Consider the following 12,727-nt stretch of genomic DNA (forward strand, 5'->3'; position numbering starts at 1 on the left):
TGCAAGAAAGCTCCCCAAAACAGGAACTCTGTTTTATTCATAACTATATTTCCAGAGCTTTTTGCCACAAATTCCTATGTAGTGTTTGCATTTCTGATCATTTGCTTGAATTACCTCTACTATTGTTTATTCCAAAACTACTCCTTTGGCTTCTGTGATATCAGTTGTCCTGACTTTCTTTCTATTCCTCTGATACTTGTCATAGTCTTCTTCATAGGACCCTCTTCTCATAAAACTGCAGGATCGAAACTCTTTTTTTTTTTTTTTTGAGACAGCGTCTTGCTCTGTCACCCAGGCTAAAGAGTGTAGTGGTGCGATCTCGGCTCATTGCAACCTCTGCCCCTCAGGTTCATGCGATTCTCCTGCCTCAGCATCCTGAGTAGCTAGGATTACAGGCACGCACCATGACGCTTGGCTGATTTTTTGTATTTTTAGTAGAGACAGGGTTTCACCATGTTGGTCAGGCTGGTCTCCAACTCCTGGCCTCAGGTAATCCACCCACCTGGGCCTCCCAAAGTGCTGGGATTACAGGCGTGAGCCAAGGCACCCGGCTGAAACTCCTTTTAAACCACTTAGATTGGAATGCTGCTGTTGAAATTGAATTGGGTGATCTTTACTATCTCTTGAAGAGCTACTTTTAAAAAATAGTAACAGTTGTATTAATCAGGGTTCTCCAGAGAAACAGAACCAATAGGAGGTGTTTATATACAGAAAGATATTTATTTTAAGGCATAGGTTCACACAACTGTGGAGGTTGACAAAGATTATTTGTTTGGTCAAACTTTAGTCAGGCTCCTGAACTGTCTCCAGGGCCCATCTGTGTTCTTCCTTGTAAAACCAGTTTTAGCAAGAACCCTGATAAATCAGTTTAACAAGAATCCCCTACCCTTGATATCTGCTCCCCATCGATAGCTGATCAGGTTCCTCATCCTCCACCATCCCCCAGGTAAGGTCTGATGGCCCTGGCCTGTCTTCAGCAAGAATCCTGTTAGGTCTGTTCAGCCAGAATCCCCTTACCCCTGATGCTTCCTCTTAGTAATTTTTCATCCACTGACCACCCACCACCCCGATCCTTGGCTATAAATTCCCACTTGTCCATGCAGTATTCAGAGTTGAGCCCAATCTCTTCTCTACTGCAAGACTCCTTTGTAGACCCTATTACCTACCATGGTGGTCCTGAATAAAGTCTCTCTTACCATGATTTAATAAGTGTCCTTAACCGAAGAGCCTCAGATCGCAGCCCGCTGCCACCTGCGTCCTGGGCTAAGAGGCAGCATCAAGGATAAGGGGGATTCCGGCTAAACAGACTTAACAGGATTCTTGTTACCTGCCCGAGGTCCTTGTCAGTTCTTAAGGACAGGGGCTTTGCATTATCCTCCAGCATCTCCCACCCACTGCAACATTCCCCTCTCACCATGCAGGTGGTAAGTAAATTTTGGTTGAAAATATTTATCCAGCAAGAGATAAATTGCCGGGCTAATGTCACTGCCGGACGCCCGGGTAGTCGCCACTTGGTTTAAAGGCGGAGCTGTTCTTGCATTTCAAAGAAATCCAGATTCCGAAAGTAAGTAACAACCATGCCCGTGGCCCGGTTCCTTTCTCTTACACTCTTCCAAGGACCCCTTTTAGACCTAGAGGAAACCCCGCAGAAGTGATAGGGAGAGGGGGAAAGCTCTTTTACAGTGACGAAACCACGTGGCTGCGAGAGCTTCTCAGGGAGAGCTCCTGTTTTCAAAGTCTGGCAAATTTATCAGTTTGATTTTTCTTAAACATTTATATTTTTATGGAGTAGAAAATCTACCAAACGAGTAAAGAATGTTTCCCCCCGGTTTCAAACCGGGGACCTTTCGCGTGTGAGGCGAACGTGATAACCACTCCACTACGGAAACAACTATGGGAAAGGGTTACCCACATCCCCCCCGCCCCCATCCCCACCCCGCCGCTTAACTAAGAGGGCTTTGCCTGAAGGGCCTGGACTGCCTTATACGTCTGTTTAGAAAATGATCGTTGTGGTGCAGTTCTCTCCTTTTACTGTTTTCGAAAACAAAAGCAATTCATAACCAAGCTTCCCCAGGGCTCCAATTCCCGCACAAATTTCAAACATGGGAAGCTAGAACGGAATGCTAGAGAATTTTATTTCAAGACCTCCCTATGCTGTCTTTGCACGTTTCTTTATCTGCAAAACCCGCCCCGATAGTCATATCTTGGTGACTTTTGGGAAAACCATGAAGGAGCGACCTGAGACCAGGAGATGATTGGAGGCCATCAGCACTTTCTGCCATAGCTACTCTCAACATTTTGTTTGCAGTCAAATAACTAGAAGTAGTCATGGCTTCTGGGAAATATAGGGAAGCAGATGAAACATGCAAAGAACACCACCAACTCTGCTACAGAAAGCAAATGCAAAAAGATACAGTCTTTGCCCCCAAGGAAATCAGAGTCTAGTAATGTCTTCCTTATAAGATCATGATGATATATTTTTTCTATTGTCTTATTGCCCAAAGGTATAGCCATTGAAGACAAGAATCAAAACAAGATTATAGTTCATCTAACTTTTGAATCTTATGCTCTTTCTAGCACAATTGTACTGGACACATTATATTAAGGCAAAATATTTTAAGTCATCTTGGACTTGTAGCCTCTACAACTGTGATAAAAGTAATTTTTGTTCAATCCACCCAGTCTGTGGTATCTTATGGCAGCTCAAGTTTACTAATACAGGTGTGTTTACTATAATGAGTACAAGCAGTAATCAGAATAGTCTGACTCAGAGATCTTTGACATTGATGACTATACTATATAACATCCCTAGAATTAAAATAAGTACGCAACTTATTAATATCTTACTTGATCTATATAAGCAGAAAAGTCTAGTAGATAGAAGTCTGACCTGAATCAGCAAAACAGAGAATCATGGCCTCCCAACCAATCCCCAGATATGAGCCAGCTTTGACTGAGGAGAAGGTAAGCTTCTCTTGAGAAAGAATACTCATAGCTTAGTACAAATTTATACTGTTATTCTTCCTCCCTTCTCTAAAGGGGCCTGTGTCCATTTACCAGAGTGACTGTGCTTTGGGAAAGGGGAAATAGGCAGACTTTTCAGGAATTACTAAACAAAGATCCTGAACTGACATTAATTCCTAGAGATACTAAGCATCACTATTGTCCACCTGGCAAATTAGGGACTCAGAGAGGTCAGACAATCAATGAAATTTTGCCTCTGGTGCATTTCACTATAGGCACAGCAGATCCCTTAACCTACTCTGTAGTTATTTTCCCAATTCCAAACAGAATATTTATATTGTTTCTTTGAGTGATAGAGTGCAGGCTATTATGGTATAAAAGGCCAAGGGGAAGCCACTGGAAATTCCTCTACCTATGAAAATTATAAACCGAAAGGAATATTGTACTCCTGGAGGGATTGCAGAAAGGATGGCACCATCAAGGACTTGAAAGATGCAGGGCTGGTGGTTCTTACCATATCTCTATTCAACTCATTATTCAACTGCGGAAGACAAATGGATTATGGAGAATGATGGTGAATTATTGAAAATTTGGTCAGGTAAATATTCCAATTGCATCTGCTATTCCAGATGTGGTTTCATTAATGGAAATATTAACACATCTCCTGGTACCTGCTATGCTGTTATTGATATGGTTAGTTCTTTTTTCTCTATACTTAATCATTAAGACCATCAGAAGCAGTGGTCTTTTAGCTGGCAAGGCCAGCAGTACACCTTATCTGCCCTACTGTTGCAGGACTTTTCCTTAGTTCAGCTAAAGATGGGGTTCTTTGTCCTCCAGCCATGAAAATTCAGGCTTGCAGACAATTTGGTGAGTAAGACAGGGTTTTATTGGGTGAAAAGGGAAAAAGGGGGAAACAGGGACTCTCGCAAGGCCAGAGTCCCTCCACTAGAGCGCTTCTACTTCCCGCCCAGCAGTTGGAATCCCAGGTTCCACATAGGAAGAGGAAGGGCCAGGATCCTCCCAGCTGCAAACATCATGAACTTCCTGAGGCTCCACCTCAGTGGGTAGGCTGGTTGGAATCCAGGGACCCCCTCCCACCTGGCTGTCTCACTACCTTGGGGATATATTGAGTCTCTAACCCTGTGTCACCAACTAGTCCACAGGGAGTTTTATCACCTTACCATTCCATAGAACATCATACTGGTCTCTTACATTAATTATATTTTTAGTGACAAGAAGGTAGCAACTACTCTATAACATTGGTAAGACATTTGTATGCCAGACGGTGGGAAATAAACCTCACAAAGAATCAGAGCCTTACTACCTCAGTGAAATTTCTAGGTGTCCAATTGTCTGAAACATTATGAGTTGCTGCATCTGATACCTTTTCTTATTAAGAAAGCGGTGGCCGGGCGCGGTGGTTCACGCCTCTAATCCCAGCACTTTGGGAGGTCGAGGCGGGCGGATCACGAGGTCAGGAGATCGAGACCATCCTGGCTAACACAGTGAAACCCCGTCACTAATAAAAAAAAAAATACAAAAAATTCGCCAGGCGTGGCGGGCCCCTGTAGTCCCAGCTACTCGGGAGGCTGAGCCAGAAGAATGGCGTGAACCCGGGAGGCGGAGCTTGCATTGAGCCGAGATCGTGCCACTGCACTCCAGCCTGGGCGACAGACTCCGTCTCAAAAAAAAGAAAGAAAGAAAGTGGTACAATACTGAGTAGAACATACTGAGTAGAACTCTTTGGATTTGGGAGGCAACATTTGGGCACGCTACACCAAACCATTTATCAAGTAACCTGAAAATATCCCAGTTTTGAGTGGGGGCCTAGAACAGGAAATGGTTCTGCAACAGGACCACGTTGCAGCTCAAGCGACTCTGCCACTGGGACCATAAGAACCAGAAGAGTTGATCTTTCTTCAAGTGTCAGAGAAGAGGGATGTTATCTGGAGGCTTTGGCAAATTTCTACAGGTGAATCACGGCACAGAACTTTAGAATTTCAGAGCAAAGTTATGCCATCCTCTGCGGGTAACTACTCTTCTTTAGACAAATAGCTTTTACCAGCTTTTTTTTTTTTTTTTTAACCAGGTTCTTAGTACAGTCTGAATGCTTGACCACATACCACCACATTACCATATGGCCTCAGATGCAGATCTTGAACTGGATAGTGTGTGTTACCAAGGCATAAATTAAGACATGCACAGCAGCGTTCCATTATCAAATGGAAACGGGATGTATTAAATAAAGCTTGAGCAGCTCCTAAGGGCACAAGTAAGTTGCATGAGGAAGTGGCACAGCTGTTCATGGCATCTACTCTTGCTATATTGCCTTCTTTTTATTTGTGTGTGTGTGTGTGTACATCTACATCTATGGCCTCATAAGAGATCTAAATGACCAGTTGACTGAAGAAGAAAAAACTCAAGAATGGTTTATAGATGTTCTGTACAATATGCAGGCACCACTTGAAAGTAAACAGCTGCAGCCCCACAGCCCCACATACAAATAAACAAGAGAGGCTAGCAGTGAGAATTACAGCATGCAGGGCCCTATGCGTATGTGTTTTTTGATGCATAAATAGCAACCATTTAGAGGGCTGTGATGGCCGAGTGGTTAAGGCGTTGGACTCGAAATCCAATGGGGTCTCCCCGCGCAGGTTCAAATCCTGCTCACAGCGCTTCTCGGTACCTCTCTCTCTCTTTTTCTTCTAAATCACAAATCGCTGTGACTCCCAGTCTTTCATCTTATTTCACATACAAACTGAGAAGAGGGCCGCGTCCTATCTCGAGCTCTGTGTTGGACCGCCCACCTTTACCCTAAGCACCCGGACCTGCTCCTCCCAGCTGAGCCTCAGTGAACCCCTGAGCCCCGGGCGGTGCTTCCATCAAAGATCTACCTACTCCTCAGAGTCCACAGGAAGCCTGGGGCTTCTTGGGCTTTCACAATAGCTGCTCACTTTGTTTTGAGATTGCTAAATGGGAAAGCAGCGACAGATCCTAATGGCAAAGAGGAAATTTTGCTTTAAAAATACAACTCCCCTCAGTCGGGCGCGGTGGCTCACGCCTGTAATCCCAGCACTTTGGGAGGCTGAGGCAGGAGAATTGCTTGAACCCGGGAGGTGAAGGTTGCGGTGAGCCGAGATCAGGCCATGCAGTCCAGCCTGGGCAACAGAGCGAGACTCCGTCTCAAAAAAATAAATAAAAAATAAAAATAAAAATACAACTCCCCAGGCTGGGCGCAGTGGCTCACACCTGTAATCCCAGCGCTTTCGGAGGCCAGGCGTGGTGGCGGGTGCCTGTAGTCCCAGCTACGCGGGAGGCTGAGGCAGAGAATTGCTTGAACCCGGGGGGCGGAGGTTGCAGTGAGCCGAGATCGCGCCACTGCACTCCAGCCTGGGGCTGGGTGACAGAAAGAGAAAAAAAATAAAATAAAAATAAAATAATAATTTTAAAAAACACCAAACAAACAGCAACAACAAAAACTCCCTGTACTGATAATAGAAATGTAGATAAGCATCATTAAGTAGTTCTGTGGTATTAAAAACAAACCAGGCTGATGATAATTTAAAAGATCTAAGATCATAAATATCCATTAGTATGTGTGTGCCTGGCACTCTTAAAAAGAGTGAACAGGCTGGGCACGGTGGCTCACGCCTGTAATCCCAGCACTTTGGGAGGCCGAGGAGGGAGGATCACGAGGTCAGGAGATCGAGACCATCCTGGCTACCACGGTGAAACCCCGTCTCGACTAAAAATACAAGAAAAAAAAAAAATTAGCTGGGCGTGGTGGCGGGCGCCTGTAGTCCCAGCTATTCGGGAGGCTGAGGCAGGAGAATGGCGTGAACCCGGGAGGCGGAGCTTGCAGTGAGCGGAGAGCGCGCCACTGCACTCCAGCCTGGGTGACAGATCGAGACTCCGTCTCCAAAAAAAAAGAAAAAAAAAGTGAATAGAGCTCTTTCCCTTCGGCGTGCCACTGAAGATCCTGGTGTCACCATGGGCCGCCGCCGCGCCCGTTGTTACCGGTATTGTGAAAACAAGCCGTATCCAAAGTCTTGCTTCTGCTGAGGTGTCCCTGATGCCAAGATTCGCATCTTAGACCTGGGAAGCAAGCAAAAGTGGATGAGTTTCCTCTCTGTGGTCACATGGCGTCAGATGAATATGAGCAGCTCTCCTCTGAAGCCCTGGTGGCTGCCCAAATTTGTGCCAATAAGTACATAGTAAAAAGTTGTGGCAAAAATGGCTTTCATATCCGAGTGCGGCTGCACCCCTTCCACGTCATCTGCATCAACAGGATGTTGTCCTGTGCTGGGACCGACAGGCTCCAAACAGGTATGGGAGGTGCCTTTGGAAAGCCCGCAGGGCACTGTGGCCAGGATTCTCATTGGCCAAGTTATCATGTCCATTCGCACCAAGCTGCAGAACAAGGAGCATGTGATTGAGGCCCTTCGCAGGGTCAAGTTCAAGTTCCCTGGCCGCCAGAAGGTCCACATTTCAAAGAAGGGGGGCTTCACCAAGTTCGATGCAGATGAATTTGAAAACATGGTGGCTGAGAAGCAGCTCATCCCAGATGGCTGTGGGATCAAGTACATCCCCAATCGTGGCCCTCTGGACAAGGGAGGGCTTTGCACTCATGAGGGCTTCCACTGTGCTGCCTCCTCTTAATACTCGCCGTAAATCCTACTTCCTGTCCAAAAAAAAGCAAAAACAAAAAAACAAAACCAACAAAAAAAGCAGTGAATAGAAATGAGGAAATTGAGACAAAAGGCGGATACACAACTTAGCCAAGGCTACAAGGAAGGAGTAGGGATAAAGGCGCTGTGCACTGTGGCTGCAATGGGGCCCAAAACTACCGAGCTTCTCACTTTCAGAGGAGAGGACCACCCACCCCCGTTTATAAATACTTTTGCATTTTCACGTGCCTATTTCGCCTACATTGAGTCCTTAAATAATATTTAGCCAATTTATCTAATGATGACTGTTATAATTTAACTTTATATTTATATTAACTCCAAGTTTCTAGGTTGCTAAATGAATTTTGTTGTTAAAATGTTTGCCATTTTTTTTCTTTTGAGACGGGCAGGGCGGGGGAGGGGGTGGGGAGCAGCGCCGTGTCTCGCTCTGTTGCCCAGGCTGTTCTCTAAATCTTGGGCTTAAGCGATCCTCCCGCCTAGGCCTCCCAAAGTGCTGGGATTACAGGTGTGAGCCACTGTGCCCAGCCAAAATGTTTACCTTTCTTGAATTATTACATCAATTTTACCTAATTTGGGGAAGGAAGATGTTTCTTTCTTTCTTTTTTCTTTTCTTTTCTTTTTTTTTTTTTTTTTTGAGACGGAGTATCATTCTTGTTGCCCAGGCTGGAGTGCAATGGCGCGATCTAGGCTCACTGCAACCTCTGCCTCCCGGGGTCAAGCGATTCTCCCGCGTCAGCCTCCCGAGCTGGATTACAGGCATGTGCCACCACGCCCGGCTAATTTTTGTGTGTGTTTTTAGTAGAGATGGGGCTTCACCATGTTGGCCAGGCTGGTGTCGAACTCCTGACCTCAGGTGATCCACCCACCTCGGCCTCCTGGAGTGCTGGGATTACAGGCGTTAGCCATCGCACCCAGCCTGAGAGATGTTTCTTAAAATCTTTTCTGTTGCATAGAGTCTTATAATTACAGAGAAAATTACTTCCTCTGTAATGGTTTTGTGGTTATGGTTCTTTTGTTATGATTCTTTGGAGAATGAGATGGAAAACATATGATGTATACCCCAAGAATGTATTTTATTCCATTTTCTTTTTCATTATCTCAAAATTTTAAAGTATTTTGATCTCTACTGTTCCACACAAAGCATCAGTATCCAACATAAGTATATTAAAAAATGAAATCATTTAATGAATGAACAGATGAACCGACTGCATAAATTAATGAAGCTTTCACAAGTGCAATAGACACAAGGGGGCGGTGGCTCACGCTTCTAATCCCAGCACTTTGGGAGGCTGAGGTGGGCGGATCACCTGAGATCGGGAGTTCGAATCCAGCCTGACCAACATGGAGAAACTCTGTCTCTACTAAAAATACAAAATTAGACGGGCGTGGGTGGCGCATGCCTGTAATCCCAGCTACTCGGGAGGCTGAGTCAAGAGAATCGCTTGACCCCGGGAGACAAAGGTTGCGGTGAGCCGAGATTGCCCCATTGAACTCCAGCCTGGTCATCAAGAGCGAAACTCCATTTCAAAAAAAAAGAAAAAACGGAAAACACACAGGATGATATTTTTCTTTAAAAATTAAAAAAAAAAAAAAAAAAAAAAAAAGGCCGGGCGCGGTGGTTCACGTCTGTAATCCAAGCACTTTGGGAGGCCGAGGCGCTCTGATCACCTTAGGTCAGGATTTCGAGACCAGCCTGGCCGACATGGTGAAACCCCGTCTCTACTTAAAATACAAAAATTATCCGAGCGTGGTGGCAGGCGCCTGTATTACTAGCTACTCGGGAGGCTGAGGCAAGAGAATTGCTTGAACCCGGGAAGCGGAGGTTGCAGTGAGCCGAAATCGCGCCATTGCCCTCCAGCCTGGGGGACAAGAGCGAGAATTCGTGTGTGGGGGGGAAAAAAGTAAGCCTCCGAGCCAGCCAGGAGTCGAACCTAGAATCTTCTGATCCGTAGTCAGACGCGTTATCCATTGCGCCACTGGCCCATCACCGCGGGTGTCTCGATTATCTATTCTTCATTAGGATCACTAAGAAAATAGATGGTTTGCAATGCAACCAGGCGTACATTGAACAAGACTGTGGATTCTAGCAAAGCACGATTGTCTTTGTGGTCAATTTAAATAAGTTTCACTCACTTCAGATATTTATATTTATAAAGAAATTTTCTGCTTTGGAACATCATGTACATAATAGAGTTACTGTCGTTGACATTTGTTTCCTTGATGTGCCCGCTTCTTTCTTTTTTTCTTTTCTTTTCTTTTTTTTTCTTTATGAGACGGAGTCTCCTTCTGTCACCAAGGCTGGAGTGGAGTGGCGCGATCTCGGCTGACTGCAACCTCCGCCTCCCCGGCTCAAGCGATTCTCCTGCCTCAGCCTCTCGATGAGCTGGGATTACAGGCGCGCGCCACCACGCCAGGCTAATTTTTTGTGTTTTTAATAGAGACAGGGTTTCACCATGTTGGCCAGGCTGGTGTCGAACTCCTGACCTCAAGTGATCAACCTGCCTCCCAAAGTGCTGGGATTACAGGCGTAAGCCACGGCGCCCGGCCTGGGAGATGTTTCTTAATGTCTTTTCTGTTGCATAAAGTATGAAATTATTTTCTCTGTAAGGATTCTTTGGTTATGTTTCTTTTGTTATGGTTCTTTGGAGAATGAAATGGAAAATATATGATGTATACCTCAAGAAAGTATTTTATTCCATTTTCTTTTTCATTATCTCAAAATTTTTAAAGTATTTGGATCTCTGATCACTGTTCCACACAAAGCATCAGTATCCAACACAAGTATGTTTTAAAAAATGAAATTATTTAATGAATGAGCAGATGCACCGACTGCATAAATTAATGAAGCTTTCACAAGTGCAATAAACACAAGGGGGCGGTGGCTCACGCTTGTAATCCCAGCACTTTGGGAGGCTGAGGCGGGCGGATCACCTGATGTCAGGAGCTGGAGACCAGCCTGGCCGACATGGTGAAACCCCGTCTCTACTAAAAATACAAAAATCAGCCGGGAGTGGTGGCGCGCGCCTGTAATCCCAGATACTCAAGAGGCTGGGGCAGGAGAATCGCTTGAACCCGAGAGGCGGAGGTTGCAGTGAGCCGAGATCGCGCCAGTGCACTCTAGACTGGGCGAGAGAGCAGGACTCTGTCTCATTAAAAAACAAAAACAAAAACAAACAAAAAGCGGGTACATCAATGATAGATAATCGACAGACGCAGACTGACTGGCCAGTAGTCAAAAGCGCAACCGAGGGCCAGTGGCGCAATGGATAACGCGTCTGACTACGGATCAGAAGATTCTAGGTTCGACTCCTGGCTGGCTCGGGTGTTTATTTTGGCTTTTTTTTTTTTTTTTTTTTTAAGAAAAATATCCTGTGTGTTTTCAAACTGATGACAGAAACCGGTTCTTAAAGTCCTTTGAAAGAAAATTCATCTGATCTGGCTCTTCACCTTGCACCGTACTGCTGCACATCACAATCCTGACCTTTAAGTCTGGTTTAAAGTTAAGTATCAAACTGAAATTTGAGACCTTAAGTCTCTTCGGAAATTGCTTTTTTTCTTTTTTTTTTGAGACGGAGTCTCGCTCTGTCGCCCAGGCTGGAGCGCACTGGCTGCATCTCGGCACACTGCAACCTCTGCCTCCCGGGTTCAAGCAATTCTCCTGCCTCAGCCTCCCAAATAGCTGGTACTACAGGCTGACGCCGCCAGGCCTGGCTAATTTTTTGTATTTTAGTAGAGACAGGGGTTTCACCGTGTTGCCCAGGCTGGTCGCAAACTCCAGATCTCAGGCAATTCACCCTCCTTGGCCTCCCCAAAGTGCTGGGATTACAGGCGTGAGCCACCGCGCCCGGCCTGAAAATTGCATTTTTTAAATCTCCCCTTTCTTTTTTTTTCCCAACTGATACTGAGAAATGGGTTGGTTCAAAGAGATCTCTGGAAAGACAACTCAAAAAATTCAAACATTCGACAACAAAAAGAAGTAAAGTTCTAGGCCGGGCATGGTGGCTCACGTCTGTAATCCCAGCACTTTGAGAGGCCGAGGAGGGCGGATCACCTGAGGTCAGGAGTTCGAGACCAGCCTGGCCAACACAGCTCTACTAAGCATGGCTCTACTAAAAATACAAAAATTAGCCAGACATGGTAATGCGCGCCTGTAATCCCAGCTACTCGGAAAGTTGAGGCAGGGGAATCTCTTGAACCCGGGAGGTGGAGGTTGTAGTTAGCCGAGATGGCGCCACTGCACTCCAGCGTGGGCTGTAGAGCGAGACACTGTCTCAAAATAAATAAATAAAATAAAATAAAATAAAGTTACAATACGTGCTACAAAGTGAATGAACCTTGAAAGTATTATGCTAAGGAAAAGAAGCCAAACACGAAAAGCTACATATTGTATGATTCAATTTATAGAAAATGTCTAGAATAGACAAATCTGTAAAGGTAGAAAGTGTTAATATTTGCCAGGGGCTGGAGAAAGAGGGGAATGAGTACGGAGTTTGTTTGGGATGATGAGAATGGTTTGAAATTAGATAATGGTGATAGTTGCACAAGTCTGTGAATACACTAAAAAGCAGTGAATTGTACACCTTCAAAAGTTGGATTTTATGTTATGTTAATTATATCTTAATTTTTTAAATCCAAATTAAAAAAACAATATTGACCTACCGACTTTTTTTCTTTTCTTTTGAGTCTGGATCTCCCTTTGTCGCCCAGGCTGGAGTGCAGTGGCTCCATCTCGGCTTACTGCAACGGCCGCCTCCAGGTGTAAGCCATTCTCGTGCCTCAGCCTCCGGAACAGCTGTGACTACAGGTGTCCGCCGCCACCCCCGGCTAATTTTTGTATTTTTAGGCGGGGCGTGGTGGCTCACGCCTGTAATGCCAGCACTTTGGGAGGCCGAGGCGGGCGGATCACTTGAGGTCAGGAGTTTGAGACCAGCCTGACCAACGTGGTGAAACCCTGTCTCTGTTAAAAATACAAAAATTAGCCAAGCGTGGTTGTGGGCGCCAGTAATCCCAGCTACCCGGGAGGCTGAGGCAGGAGAATCGCTTGAACCCGGGAGGCAGAGGTTGCAGGGAGC

General features: G+C 45.5%; 4 non-coding genes and 1 pseudogene across 4 annotated transcripts; 3 read left to right on the forward strand and 2 right to left on the reverse strand.

Annotated features, from left to right (window-relative positions):
- Positions 1–1,816: 1,816 nt before the first annotated feature.
- Positions 1,817–1,889, reverse strand: TRNAV-CAC (transfer RNA valine (anticodon CAC)). The gene has a single exon. It is a non-coding gene; the product is annotated as a tRNA-Val (tRNA).
- A 3,671-nt stretch (positions 1,890–5,560) lies between these two features.
- Positions 5,561–5,642, forward strand: TRNAS-CGA (transfer RNA serine (anticodon CGA)). Its single transcript has one exon. It is a non-coding gene; the product is annotated as a tRNA-Ser (tRNA).
- A 1,143-nt stretch (positions 5,643–6,785) lies between these two features.
- LOC735764 (large ribosomal subunit protein uL16-like) lies at positions 6,786–7,598 on the forward strand (annotated as a pseudogene).
- Positions 7,599–9,565: 1,967 nt separating this feature from the next.
- TRNAR-ACG (transfer RNA arginine (anticodon ACG)) lies at positions 9,566–9,638 on the reverse strand. The gene has a single exon. It is a non-coding gene; the product is annotated as a tRNA-Arg (tRNA).
- Positions 9,639–10,903: 1,265 nt separating this feature from the next.
- Positions 10,904–10,976, forward strand: TRNAR-ACG (transfer RNA arginine (anticodon ACG)). The gene has a single exon. It is a non-coding gene; the product is annotated as a tRNA-Arg (tRNA).
- The last annotated feature ends 1,751 nt before the right edge of the window (positions 10,977–12,727 follow it).

Source organism: Pan troglodytes, chromosome 5 (assembly GCF_028858775.2).
Source record: "Pan troglodytes isolate AG18354 chromosome 5, NHGRI_mPanTro3-v2.0_pri, whole genome shotgun sequence".
In the NCBI taxonomy this organism is placed as follows: Eukaryota; Metazoa; Chordata; class Mammalia; order Primates; family Hominidae; genus Pan; species Pan troglodytes.